The sequence below is a fragment of the Canis lupus genome, chromosome 10 (genome assembly GCF_003254725.2).
Source record: "Canis lupus dingo isolate Sandy chromosome 10, ASM325472v2, whole genome shotgun sequence".
NCBI classification, from domain to species: domain Eukaryota; kingdom Metazoa; phylum Chordata; class Mammalia; order Carnivora; family Canidae; genus Canis; species Canis lupus.
The window spans coordinates 56,077,455-56,090,676 of record NC_064252.1 but is presented as its reverse complement, the minus strand read 5'-3'; the positions used below and the strand labels follow the sequence as shown (position 1 = coordinate 56,090,676).

General features: G+C 37.1%; 1 protein-coding gene across 15 annotated transcripts in view; it reads right to left on the bottom strand.

The window, feature by feature from the left end:
* Positions 1–13,222, bottom strand: part of ACYP2 (acylphosphatase 2) — a 247,932-nt gene that overhangs the window by 87,884 nt on the left and 146,826 nt on the right. The window lies entirely within an intron of this gene.

Sequence of the window (13,222 nt, the reverse complement as noted above, 5' to 3'; positions counted from 1 at the left end):
ATAAGGGGTGAACAGAAATGTAGGGTAGGAAGATGAGGTGTAAGAGAGGAGCAAGGATGCAGGGTGTGCATGCCCCATCGAAAAGTTTATGTTAAAATGACACAAGACCAACTTTATTCCTTCCCAACAAAATGCATCAGCCCCAGGTAGAATTCAACAAACAGCTGCCATTTTGTGATCCTTGAATTAGACAACACAAGTACATTAGAACAGTAAATCCATGCATTAATGATAGAGAATACAGCCCTAAATCTTTAGAAAATATATTCTAAAAAGGGGTGTCTATTCGCTAAGTGAATTACTCATGATTATTGTTATCTATTTAACCCTAAATCAAAGCCTGTGTCACAGGAAAAGTGAAAAATTAGCTGCAGATAAGTACCCCTGACTCAATTATCTGAATCACTTTGGTGAATCTATACAAATTAAAGGCACAAGGAGGAAAACTAAACTTTGGGGAGAAGAGGATTTTAGGAGAAGGGATTTAGGCACAGAATGAAATTATTGGAAGAGATAACTAAAAAGGAGATACCCAGTGAGGTAAATCTAAGCCACTATGGAAAGAATATTGAAGAGATGGGTCCCCACCATCTCCCGAGCCCTGTGTGGAGACGAAGGCATCGCAGGCAACAGTGATGTGACTGCTGCCTCATCTGGGAAGAGAAATCAACTCAAACCATCTCAAGAAAGGGGTGGAGGGAAAGGTAGGAGTGGAAGAGTACATATGTAACCAGCATCCTAAGGGGATATGCAAAGGTTTTGTGAGAAACCAATGATTTAAAAAAGGAAAAAAAAAAAGAAAAAAAGGCCTCCCTATCAAGAACCAAGCCTTCCCTTTCTCACCGATAACCTATCTGCTTCTCTCTAGGCATTATCTCTTCGATGCAAACCAGTTTCCTTTGGTTCTTCAACTTGCCTTTGACGAAAGTGGCCTCTCCAGGCCCACAGTTTGTGAGATCAGCTCCCACAGGTCATCAGCAATATCTACTATGGCCAGGAGACATCACCCACCACACCTATAAGGTGCTTGGGAGAGAATACTCCCTTGATGTAAGAAAGCAAAAAACAAAAACAACAACAACAACAAAAAACCTGCACAGACAGCTCAGGGACTTAACAGGTCAAGCTAGGGAAACCAGAATGGACAGAATAGGCTTCTACCAATGCCAGGTTAATAGAAGAAACAATAAAAATGTATTAAGAATGTTCATGGGGTAACCCTGGGGTAACCAGATCCCAACTCAAAACATCAGTTGCTGATTGGCTGTTTTTCCTTCCCTGTTCACTCCTTCTCTTCCATCACTGCTCTCTGGGACTGCCTCCCAAATCAACCAGCCACACCCAAACCTGGGTCTCAGGGGAATTGAAGCTAAAATAACCTCCAAAACTCACTTTTCTCATCTGTAATGTGAGGGTAATAATACTATCTAATGTCATCAATACTTTTAAGGCAGTGCTGTTAAGAGAAATACATCCGGTAATTTATGCAGTTTCTCATCCTGGTGCCTGACACATGATAAAAATTCGGCCAATACTTTGTTCATAACAAACAGCTACGAAGTAAAATCTGCAGTGACATGCTTTTACAGGAAACCAAACAGGCAATTTAAATAAATGTGGGGCTATCTTCTGGCACAGCAGTTTTCAATGGGAACAATTTTGCCCCCCAGGGAACTCGCAGCAACCTGTGTGGATTGTCACAACTAGGAGCTGTTACTGGCATCTAGTGGGTAGAGGCCAGGGACGCTATTTAACACCCTCTAGCACAGGACAGTCCCCTCACAATAAAGAATTATCTGGCTAAAATGTCAACAGTGTCAATGTTAAGAAACACTGTCTAGCTCAGCTTCTTGATTACAATAGGAGCCTCATGAATATTTAATGTAATTCATCAAACCTCTAAAAATTTTTTTAAAAATATAATCCTATCAGGGGGTACCTGGGTGGCTCAGTGGTTGAGCACCTACCTACCTTTGGCTCAGGTCATTTTCCCCAGGGTCCTGGGATCAAGTCCCACATTGGGCTCCCTGCTTGGAGCCTGCTTCTCCCTCTGCCTGTATCTCTACCTCTCTCTGTGTCTCTCATGAATAAACAAACAAAATCTTTAAAAAAAAATAATCCTATCAGAAGAAGAAAATTAAGTGTTGACAGAATGTTTATGTTGACCACAGAAACAAAACCATATGAAACATATCTCCATGGCTCACTTGGTAATAAAGGACAAATCTTAAAAATAGGTTAAATATCAAAAAGTAGCAGTTGTTTCTAGATACCCATATAATACACATTTAGCCCTTCTTCCTTAGTAACAGAATCCCAATCTTTTTTTAAAGATCTTATTAAAGATAACTGAATGTCAAAGGAACTGTATGTAAAATATCATCTCTCAGGTGATTATTATGCCAACGAAGTCTAAGAACCTGAGAAGGTCTGCTGCAGGGCAAGAGGCTGACTGAATCAGTCTGTGGCTAGTGTAGCCCTCCACGGTGGAAGTGCTGCAAGAACAGACATTCCACCCCTGACAACAACATTCCCGAAGGAGTTAATAAGGTTAAGAGAAGAGAATTGTCAACCTGCAGAGAGCTGCGTGACATGTTCATTGAAAATCACAATCTGCTACTGAAAAATCTAACTAAAGAAAAAGAAGTGATGCTGTTCAGCCGGAGTTTTGAGGTCTCTATTCTGACCTAGTTTGGGGAGGTCCCTCAAACAAGCAAATGCATATATGGTTCTCTTTCCACTTGAATATTCATTATTAGAAAATACAACCTCCTAAAAATAGCTCCTAGGGTTTTCACAAGTGATATTGACTCTGAATATTTACACTTTAAGTAATATCACAGTTGAGTGAGCACCCACTGTGGGGATAGCATTTTAATAAGGCATAAAGGTTTATAAAAGAAAATAATTCATTTCTAACCTAAATATGTTTAATATCTAGGTAGGAATATAAAACATTATACTTAAAAAGAAATCAATTGTAAATTACAAAGCAAAAGGAAAAGAAAAAAATTTTTTTTAAGATTTTATCTATTTATTTGACTGAGAGAGAGCACAAGCAGGGGAGGGGCAGAGGGAGAGAGAAGCAGGCTCCCCAGTGAGAAGAGAGCCCGACGATGGGGCTTGATCCCAGGACCCTGAGATCATGACCTGAGCCAAAGGCAGACACTTAACTGACTGAGCCACTCAGGTGCCCAGGAAAAGAAAAAATGTTAACAGAACTTGTAAAGAGATTAAATATAGGAAAGAAAATAACAAAATTAAATGTTGAGGAAAATAAGAGTCATTGATGTTAATAGTACAACTCAATAGATATGATATATATTCTATCTTTATATATAATTATAATATGGACTTCCTGATGAGAGAAAAAAAAAATCAGTGCATTTAAGATTTGATTCAAATGCTTCAAGGATGAAGAGGCTGGGTTGAACAAAAGCTTTAATTCAATAAAAATGCAGAGTTAATTTTTTTTCATCTCCAATTATTGATGTCTTCCTGTAGAACTGACCAAAATCCATTATACAGTGTTCCCAAAAGAAAGTGCCAATGGAGTGAAAGATGATCAGTCTTAAGGTTTCAAATATCATGCCTATTTAAACTCCAGTTTTTAGGTTTTTTTTTGAGAGAGAGAAAGAGTGAGTGTGAGGGGGGTGAGCAGGGGGACAGAGGGAGAGAGAGAATCTTCAGCAGGTTCCACACCCAGCATCACTGAGCTCAATCTCATGACCCTGAGATCGTGCCCTGAGCTGAAATCAAGAGTCCCACACCTAACTGATCAAGCTACCCAGGTGCCTCTCTTTCTGAGCATAGTACAAATAAAAACAAAAGAAATATTTTACTCTTATTTTACTTGAGGAGGGTGGCAGAGGGAGAGAGAGAATCTTAAGCAGGCTCCACACTCAGCATGGAGCTCCACGTAGGGCTTAATCTCACTAAATCGAGACTTGAGTGGAAATCAAGAGTCAGATGCTTAACCAACTGAGCCACCCGGCTCCCTTTACTCTGTAATTTTAAAGCAAGCCTTAACTGTATTGTAAATGGGAATGTTTCTATTTTCTGCAAATTCATAATGCCAGCTATTTTCTAATTTATGACTATCACTTTCAGATAGACAATAATAATGCAATTATAAAACACACAAATTGCTTCCATTGTTCTACCAGAATGTGCTATTTGTGTAATAACAGTTTTTGATCATTCCAGGCTGTATCCCAGCCTATATTATAGGCTAAAAAATATGAGGTTAATTTTTATGGTAGTGAAAGTTCACATAATTATCATTAGATGGAAAATTGGCCTTTTGAGAAAACAAGAACACACCTTCCAGGAAACAAACAGAAAATGAAGTTTTATTTGATATATTTTATATTTGAGCACTTATCCTGAGTGTGCTAGTTGTCAGGAACTAAGTTCATGATTCAAACTCATAGTGGAGTCCTCCGTGGGGGCTCTTCCCAGCCCTACCACCTATAAAAGGCATCAGGGTGAACAAGCTCCTTCACCTTCCCTAAACTTCCCTTTCCTCAACAGTTAAAAAAGTTTGTCACCGGGATGCCTGGGTGGCTCAGCAGCTGAGCATCTGCCTTCAGCTCAGGGCGTGATCCCAGGGTCTGGGGATCCAGTCTCACATTGGGCTCCCTGTGTGGAGCCTGCTTCTCCCTCTGCCTGTGTCTCTGCCTCTGTGTCTCTCATGAATAAATAATTAAACCTTTTTAAAAAAAGTTTGTTAGTAATTATCGTTTTACAGGACTAATCTAAGAATTAAATGAGATACTATATTCGTGTGACAACAGATTCAAAAGCATTCAGCAAAGAGTACCTGTTATTTCTATATTGTTATAATAAAGCTTTATCAAGTACACCTTGATAAACAAGACCTCTTTTCCTCCTTTAAAGGACAGCAAAGACCTCAACAGGTCTTAAAACAATTTAAACCAAGCCCTCAACCCGCATCCAAATGTAGGATATGGAAAAGGCTTTGATCAGGTTTGCTGTCATGTTTAAATTAAATCTCTAATATTATTCAAAATAAGGACTATTTGAAAACCAACTTTCTATTATTTTAAAAATATTCCAATTTCCCATTCTTTGTAAAAGGGAAAATCTAATTAAGCTGCATCAAAGTCTACTAATAACACAACTTCCCAGGTCTTTTGCTGGAGTCAGAACCTTACATCCATAAAATTGAATGTTATCTGCATTTGTATTCTGAGCAGTGCTCAGAATTTTGGATTTCACAGACCAGTTTCTTTTTTTTTAATTTTGAAAAGTACCATAATGTTGACAACTTTTCATCCTTCAAATTTTTAAAGATAAAAAAACAGGGGTAATAGGAGTATTTTGTTAAATAGAGTAATAAAAATAAGGATACTAGGAAAACATTTAAAACTATTATATACTATCTAGAATATTTAATTACATAAAGGATATTTTGACACCGTAAGAGGAAGAACATACTTCCAGAATAAGGAAAAAAGTACTTTCCCAAGCAAGAATAGCTGGCCACTCTATAGATACCTATACATGCTCATCCGGATACTGTGCTAGTATTCTTTTTAATCTTTGCCAATTTGATGGTGGGGGAAAGCTCCCTAAATTGAATTTCCGTAACTACTAGGGATATTAAACCTTTTGTATGCATTAGCTAATCCATAATTTCTTGTGAACTACCTGGCCATTTTTTTTTCTATTTGGATTTTTTCAGGCAATGTTTTGTTCAAATATTTACTGTTATTTTATACTTACAACATACATTAACCATCTATATTTTAACAATTTACCTTTTGACTATAAGTTTTGTTCGTAGTGTCCCCTACCATATAAAGTTCTAAACACTTCAAGTCTACCCTATATATCCTTCACATTTTATTTGCCTTTCACTTTATAAGGCCCTCGCTAACTCCAATGTAGATACTTGGTATCTATATATTCTTTTAGTTCTTTAATGATTTAATCTTTTATCTTCAGCACTTAATCTAGATAGCTTCCTTCCTCCTACCACGTAAATCCTAACATTCTTCTCAATAGTTACCCATGGTCTCAGCATTGTTTATTAAATATCCATCTTCATCATATAATAAGTGCATGCATTAGGGCCTCTTTCTGTATTTCCTATTCTCTTTCACTGACCTAAGTAATGTATTTGGATTAATATTACACTGCTAAGATTACTGTAGGATTTTTTTTTTTTACTGTAGGATTTTAAATTTGTCATTTTTCCAAATAAGTTTGAAAAGCCTTTTCTCATTTCATTAAAAAAAACATCCATGGGAGATAACGATTACTCTATTAGTTAAGATGCTTCGGGATGCAAAACACAGAAAGGCCAATTAGGAGGTTAAAACAATAAAGGAGTTGTTTGGCCTTCATAACCATGAATCCAAAAACAGATCACATTTCAGCATTGCTTGAAACAATGGCCCATCTATGTCATTAACACCCCATGTGTCTCCATCTCTCAGCCTCCAGCTCTGCTACCCATTATGTCAAGTTCATCTTACAGCTATGTTTCCTCGTGGATATAGGATGGCTGCCAGAAGCAACCTGGACCATCGCATCCTCATTCACAGCCAGCTGAAGACCAGGAACCACCAGTAATTGTTTGCTGCGTGCCATTAGCCTAAATCGTGTCACCAACCCATCCTCTTTTTTTTTTTCCCTAAATCAATCTCAATTAAGAAAAACAGTATTAAAATTATTTCCCATGATTAATGTGGGGCACCCATAAATCTGGCATGGAATGGGTCTTGAGGAGACAGTCACAACTTTCACTACAATTAGAATTGTTTAAATGCATTAATTTTAAATACATTGATATCTTTATAATTTTGAGACTTTTTGTCCAAAGACGTAGCACCTCTCCCCATTTATTCAAATTTTCTGCTTTTCTAACATTCATTTTAGTAAGGATTTACAGTTTTATTCCTATACATACTATACATATCTATTTCATAAGTCTACCTAATTCCAGATAATTTTTATTTAAGGTTATATCATGAATGGGATCTTATTTTGTTGTGTGAAAGTTGACTGGTTTACATAACCACGAAGACCTAGAGAGTACTGCCCTTCTACACAAGCGAAAGGGCTCCTGCCCTGGCCTCACGCACTATAGCCCCAGACAAAAACAAAAAAAAAAAAAAGACACTAATAAAAACATTTATTAAACAATGCACGAGTGCCTCTGTTACTCAGGAAGTGATACCCCGAGGTGACAAATGCAACCCACAATGCTGAACATCAACTCTTGTGACTATTCAGGCCTCTGGAAAATATTTCTCCACGTTTCTTGCACTGTATCCTCAAAATTGAACAACTTTTTCTAAATATTCTCCAACTGTGACTTTTGAGACAGACTCTACTCCTAATTAAGAATAGTTCTATTTTCATGAAAATACAAGATAAAATTATAAAAAGATTAAGTTTTCAAAAGATTGAACGTTAAATCTTCATTTATTTAAATGACTTAATTTTTAGATATTATAATTTGTACTATATCTTTGAATATTAGCATAATTCTAAATATTTTAGGGAATAAACAACATTTTTAAAGAATATATTAGAGGGGGCGCCTGAGTGGCTCAGTCAGTTAAGCATCTGCCTTTGTGATCTCAGGGTCCTAGCACCAAGCTCCATGTGGGGCTCCCTGCTCAGTGGGGAGTCTGCTTCTCCCTCTCCCTCTGCTGCTCCCCTCACTTGTGTGTTCTCTCTCCTAAATAAATAAATAAATAAATAAATAAATAAATAAATAAATAAAATCTTTGAAAAAATAAAATTATGCTAAATTACGGGACTCGATCCCAGGATCATGACCTGAACCAAAAGCAGATGCTTAACCAAATGAGCCACCCAGGTGCCCCTGTATCTTTTCTCTTAATGAGCTCATTAATTCCAAATTCCCATATTTTTCGATTTGTTCTTGTGAATTTTCCAAGTAAGCAATGATATAAAAGGGCAATAGTGACACAAATCCTATCTCCTGCTTCACAAATTTGTTATATCTTTTGTTTTTATTATATTACCTTAAACTCTCAAATCGGGACTCAACGACGCTGAGAGCAGATATCCCTATCTTCTTCATACCTTGAATTGGATTTACCTTTAGCATTTCATCATTAAACATTATTTTGATATTAGTTTAATATATTCTTTGTCCTTTCCATAGGATGTCCTTCCAGAACTCTATGGCCAGTTCTTCCTAGCAAGTTCTGGGGAGAACTTGCTTGGTCTGCACCAATGTGGACACCACTGCTATATACAAATGATAATCCAGAGCAAACAAAAAAATACACACAAAAATCCCCCACAACTGCCAATTGGATAAACTGCTCAAAATTCAAATCACTTCCAGTTGTATGACTTTGCATGACTGCACCCCGGTCCTACTCCTCCAAGCCTGACACGATCCAGAAGCAAGGCTGTCGAGGCAGCAAATGATGGTCATGTATGCTATCTCTGTTTTTCTGTCTCCTTTCTTATTTTTAGTGGAGGAACAGAAGTTTATGGCTGGCACATAATAAGCATTTTATACGACAGGGCTCATCAGATTTTGAGATTTATAGCCTATTTTTTATGCGATTTTTGTACATATCTATTTCATTTCACAACCACAACAAAATGTTAACATAAAATGTGCTACCCGTAAGGTAAAGTGCTGTCACCACTAGTCATGAGAACCAGTGGTGAGAAAATGTTTTGTCAGTCACAGACAAAGAAGCTCATCAGATGACCTCTGACAAGGCAGGGATGGTATCTATTTGATTTGCCATAATGTATCACCATGGACAGGAGCACAGTAAGTGCTCAGTAAATATTTGATGAATTAAATTGATTGATAGATGTATAGAAGAGTTTTTCGAAGTTAGATCATTGGGAAATGGGTATTACGGAATTCAGATTATATATAATTTTAAGAGTTTTAACAAGGAAATTAATATTTATTTGGGCCTATGTGACAGAAAATAATGCTCATAGTGTCAGGAATTTTCTCTAATTCTCCAACTACGGTAGGCATCATTATCTTCAGGATGTCAAGGCTTTCCAAGAGGTTAAGCAATTTGCTAAAGGTCCAGAAGCCAGGTCTCCATTTGACTCCCTCATTCCATTCTAGGGTGCTAACTTATGTGACAAGAGGACTTTGGACTTATCCCTGATCACCCAATCTAAAGTGTCCTACCTCATTTACTCTCCATCAGCCTATATATCTCCTTCTTGTCATTATTCATGATTATCTTATTTGTTTACTTATTTGTTACTCAGTGCCTTTAAAAGATGTCAGGGTATGCAATTAAGCGATTTATCCAGCTTGTTCACTGTCATATCCTGGTGCCTGCAACTTGGTAGGTGCTCAATAAATATTTTTTGAAAGCACTGAATGAGTCAGTGAATGAGTGGGCTCAAGTGATTTTTGTAAAACTAGGGGAAAGTTAACCTAAGAGAATTTACAGAGGGTAAGCTAGTAAGATAGAGAACTAGCAGCCCCGAATTTAAGAGCATATGGTGGGCTTTGTGTCCTACTCCTTGATTAAACCCTACTCTTACTGTTTTCAAATATGGTATTATTCCTATAGAAGCTACATCATTATCACTATATTCTCTTTCTAATCTTTTCCACTGAATGCTTTTTATTTTTTCTAGAATTATGAGCACACAAAGAACAACAACAAAAAGGTCACTGGTCCATTACCCAGCATCCAAAACCTGGCCCAGAAGACAGAAAAAAATCTCAGACTCAAGGAAAAGTGTTATTTCTTCCAGCCCAACTGTTTTAAGACCCCAGAATTAAAGAACTTGAAGTTGTGGGTTTAGGCCACAGCCTTGCTTTATTCTGTAGTAGCTGTAGAGTACAGAGTACAGCCAGCCAACCATCTTGAAAATATACTTCTTTTGTCATTATAAACACTACATAAAATAAACCAGATGGATTAGAGCAAATCCCTTGTCACTATTCAATAAACAACTCAAGCTTTATGCTTTATCCATAACAAAGTAAACATTTAAAAAGATGTTTATTAGGAGTTTTTCATGGTTACCATAAATGCTTTGATGTATCGTGATAAAAATCAGTATAACACTGTATACACACTTCAAAATCAGGGAACTAGTTCAAGAAACACGGGTTCATCTATGAGAATTTCACATGGTCAATAAAAATCTTATTTTAGAAGAATAAGAAGTGGGAAATGCTTTCTGCTCATCTTTGTATGAGTCATGGTCCTTCCAGGGAAGAGATGGCACACTCAAATCAGGTGACCAAGCTAAATGACTGCTTTCAAAGGACTGGGCAGGGATAAAAGAAACCAGCGAGAGAAGGTAAAGGACCCCAGCACTGGCAACGCTGGAGAGCTGCTGTTTTGTGGTCATCTACATACTGCCAAAAAAACTTAGAAGAAATATTTCTCTTCCCTTGTAATCCCTACTGGGATGCAGATGTACATACGGGAAAGAAGGTTGGTGCCCTGGGCTACACAGTCCATTGGATGGCATAAGGACTGAGGTCACAGGCTATTGTTACCAAGTCTGTTACCACTTCAGTGTAATCAATGTGATAATAAGTAGATGCCAGTTAGTTTAACTTTAAATCCTGGGGCTGGTCAGGTGGCTTGCTATCAAGAATCACAGTCCAGAGTGGTCACTTGATGTTATAAAAAATAATATCCCAGAAGCAGCCTCTACAAATCCTTCTGCTGTTTGCACCAGTAAATGACACTTTGCTATTTAGCTGCTATTTTATCAAAAACAAGTTTTTACTGAATTAGCAACTTGTTAATTGGCACGACAAATGTTTAAAATGAATTATCACTGGTGAAATTAAAGGTATTCAAAATATGTTGATTACCTCAAATGGCTTAGAAACACTCCTCTATCTTTGCACAAATATAGTATAAAAACAATGACTTATACACGGTTAGAGATGACATGAGGGGTTTGATTCTGTAGCTGGTCCCATATGAGCTACTGGTTTCAGAGGAGTTCTGACTCCATGATCTTTTTTGCCCTGAGAACATATATCTGTCTCTAATAAACTTGGCATAGGAGATACAGTCAAAGTACTTATAAGAACAGAGCACTAGAATTCCACTGGGTTTATAGTAAGTTTGAATGAACTGCTTTGGGCTACTTGCTAATGAAAGCTTAATAAAAACCTATGTGTGTGCCTGAATTTTGCCTGAAACCTGTTATTATTATAAGTAGTAGCAAAGTTTATGAGAGTAGCTAACCATACCACCTTTTTGATAGCTATCATTATTCACCAGAAAGAACACAAGAATCGTGCATGTCTAAACTGACATGAGACTCAATTTGCAATATGTATTCTGTTAGCCAGGCCAAATCCAGAGGACATGGAAAGAGTGAATATTATCCTTATCCTTCCAGAACAATCTATTTATTCAGAATTGATTTACAAGAATATTTTCACATTCTATTTTTTAGAGTAAATATATGATTTCTTCATATAAAAATTCCTCCCTTCCATTCTACTTTACTAATTAATGCATTATAATAAATTGTAGTAAGTGTTGGCTTGATACAGATGGTAGGTCAGATTTTGCCCACAAGCAAGAATGGTTTTTATGAATTTAAAAGGTTATGGCTGCAGTATTATTTACAATAGGCAATAGGCAAATTATGAAAGCAGCCCAAGTGCCCATTGCTAGATGAATGAATAAAGAAGATATGATGTGATACAGATATATACATACATATACACACATATATAAAATATTGTATATATATGTAACATATATATTACTCAGCCATATAAAAGAATGAAATCTTGCTATTTGCAACAACATGGATTGATCTACTGCTAAGTGAAATAAGTCAGAGAAAGACAATTATCAAGTGATTTCAATTCTATGTGGAATTTAAGAAACCAAGCAAATGAACAACAAAAAGAAATGAGAGAGAGAGAAAGAGAAAGAGAGAGAGAGACACCAAAAAACAGACTCTTGTCTACAGAGAACAAATGATGGTTACCTGAGAGGAGGTGGGTGGAGGATTGCATGAAATAGGTGAAGGAGATTAAGATTTCATTTATCATGATGAGCCCCAAGGAATGTACAGAATTGTTGAATCTTGGGCAGCCCGGGTGGCCCAGCGGTTTAGCACCATCTTCAGCCCAGGGCATGATCCTAGAGACCCAGGATCGAGTCCCACATCAGGCTCCCTGCATGGAGCCTGCTTCTCCCTCTGCCTGTGTCTCTGCCTCTCTGTGCCTCTCCCTCTCTCTGTGTGTCTCTCATGAATACATAAATTAAATCCTTAAAAAAAAAAGAATTGTTGAATCATTATATTGTACACCAGAAACTAATATAACACCATATGTTAAGTATACGGACATTTTATTTATATATATTTATACACACATGTATATATTTATATATACATATTATATATTTATATATATAATATATATATATATATATATTACATTGGGAAACCAAGCGCTTATTTTTAGTATTTTGTTAGTGCATACATTTAAAAAATAAAACCATAAAGCTATCCCCCCAAAAAAGGTTAAGAAAAAAGACTAATAATGACATATAAAAATTATGTGAAATTCAGGTTTCAGTGTCCATAAAGCTTTACTGAAACACAATTTCATTCATTTGTTTACATATTGTCTATGGCTGCTTTTGAGCTTTGAGAATAGAGTTGAGTAGTTGTGACAGAGACTATTTAGCCCATGAAGCCTAAAGTACTTATCTGGTCCATGACAAGAAAAACCAATTTGAACCCCTTCCCTTGATGATGGGGTTATACCATTGAACCAGTCAGAATGAACTGAACCAGGCTCAATTCTCTTGGAGCTTCGATTCTGAAAGGAGATAGAGAAAAACACAAAAATACGCAATGGCACTAAGTGCCATGGTGAAAACAAGGCTAGGGTGACAGAGAGGGACACCAAGCATACCTAGATGGGAGTCTCCCACAAACCTCTCTGAGGAAGGGCTATTTGATTGGAGAACTAAATGACAAGGGGATAACCATGTGATGATGGGGGCCCTCCAAACTTGCAGTATTAGGCGGAGCACAAAGATGGCCAATGGAACAGGTGCATGGCCAATGGAGAGAGGGTGACAGAAAAGTTTATGTACTCCCCATGCCTCTACAGATTGTCAGGGACAGTAGCAATCTCCCTGGAACTTGGTGAGTACAGGTGAATAGTCATTAGTAACCACCACATGGTCAATGTCAAAGACATTACATCATCAAA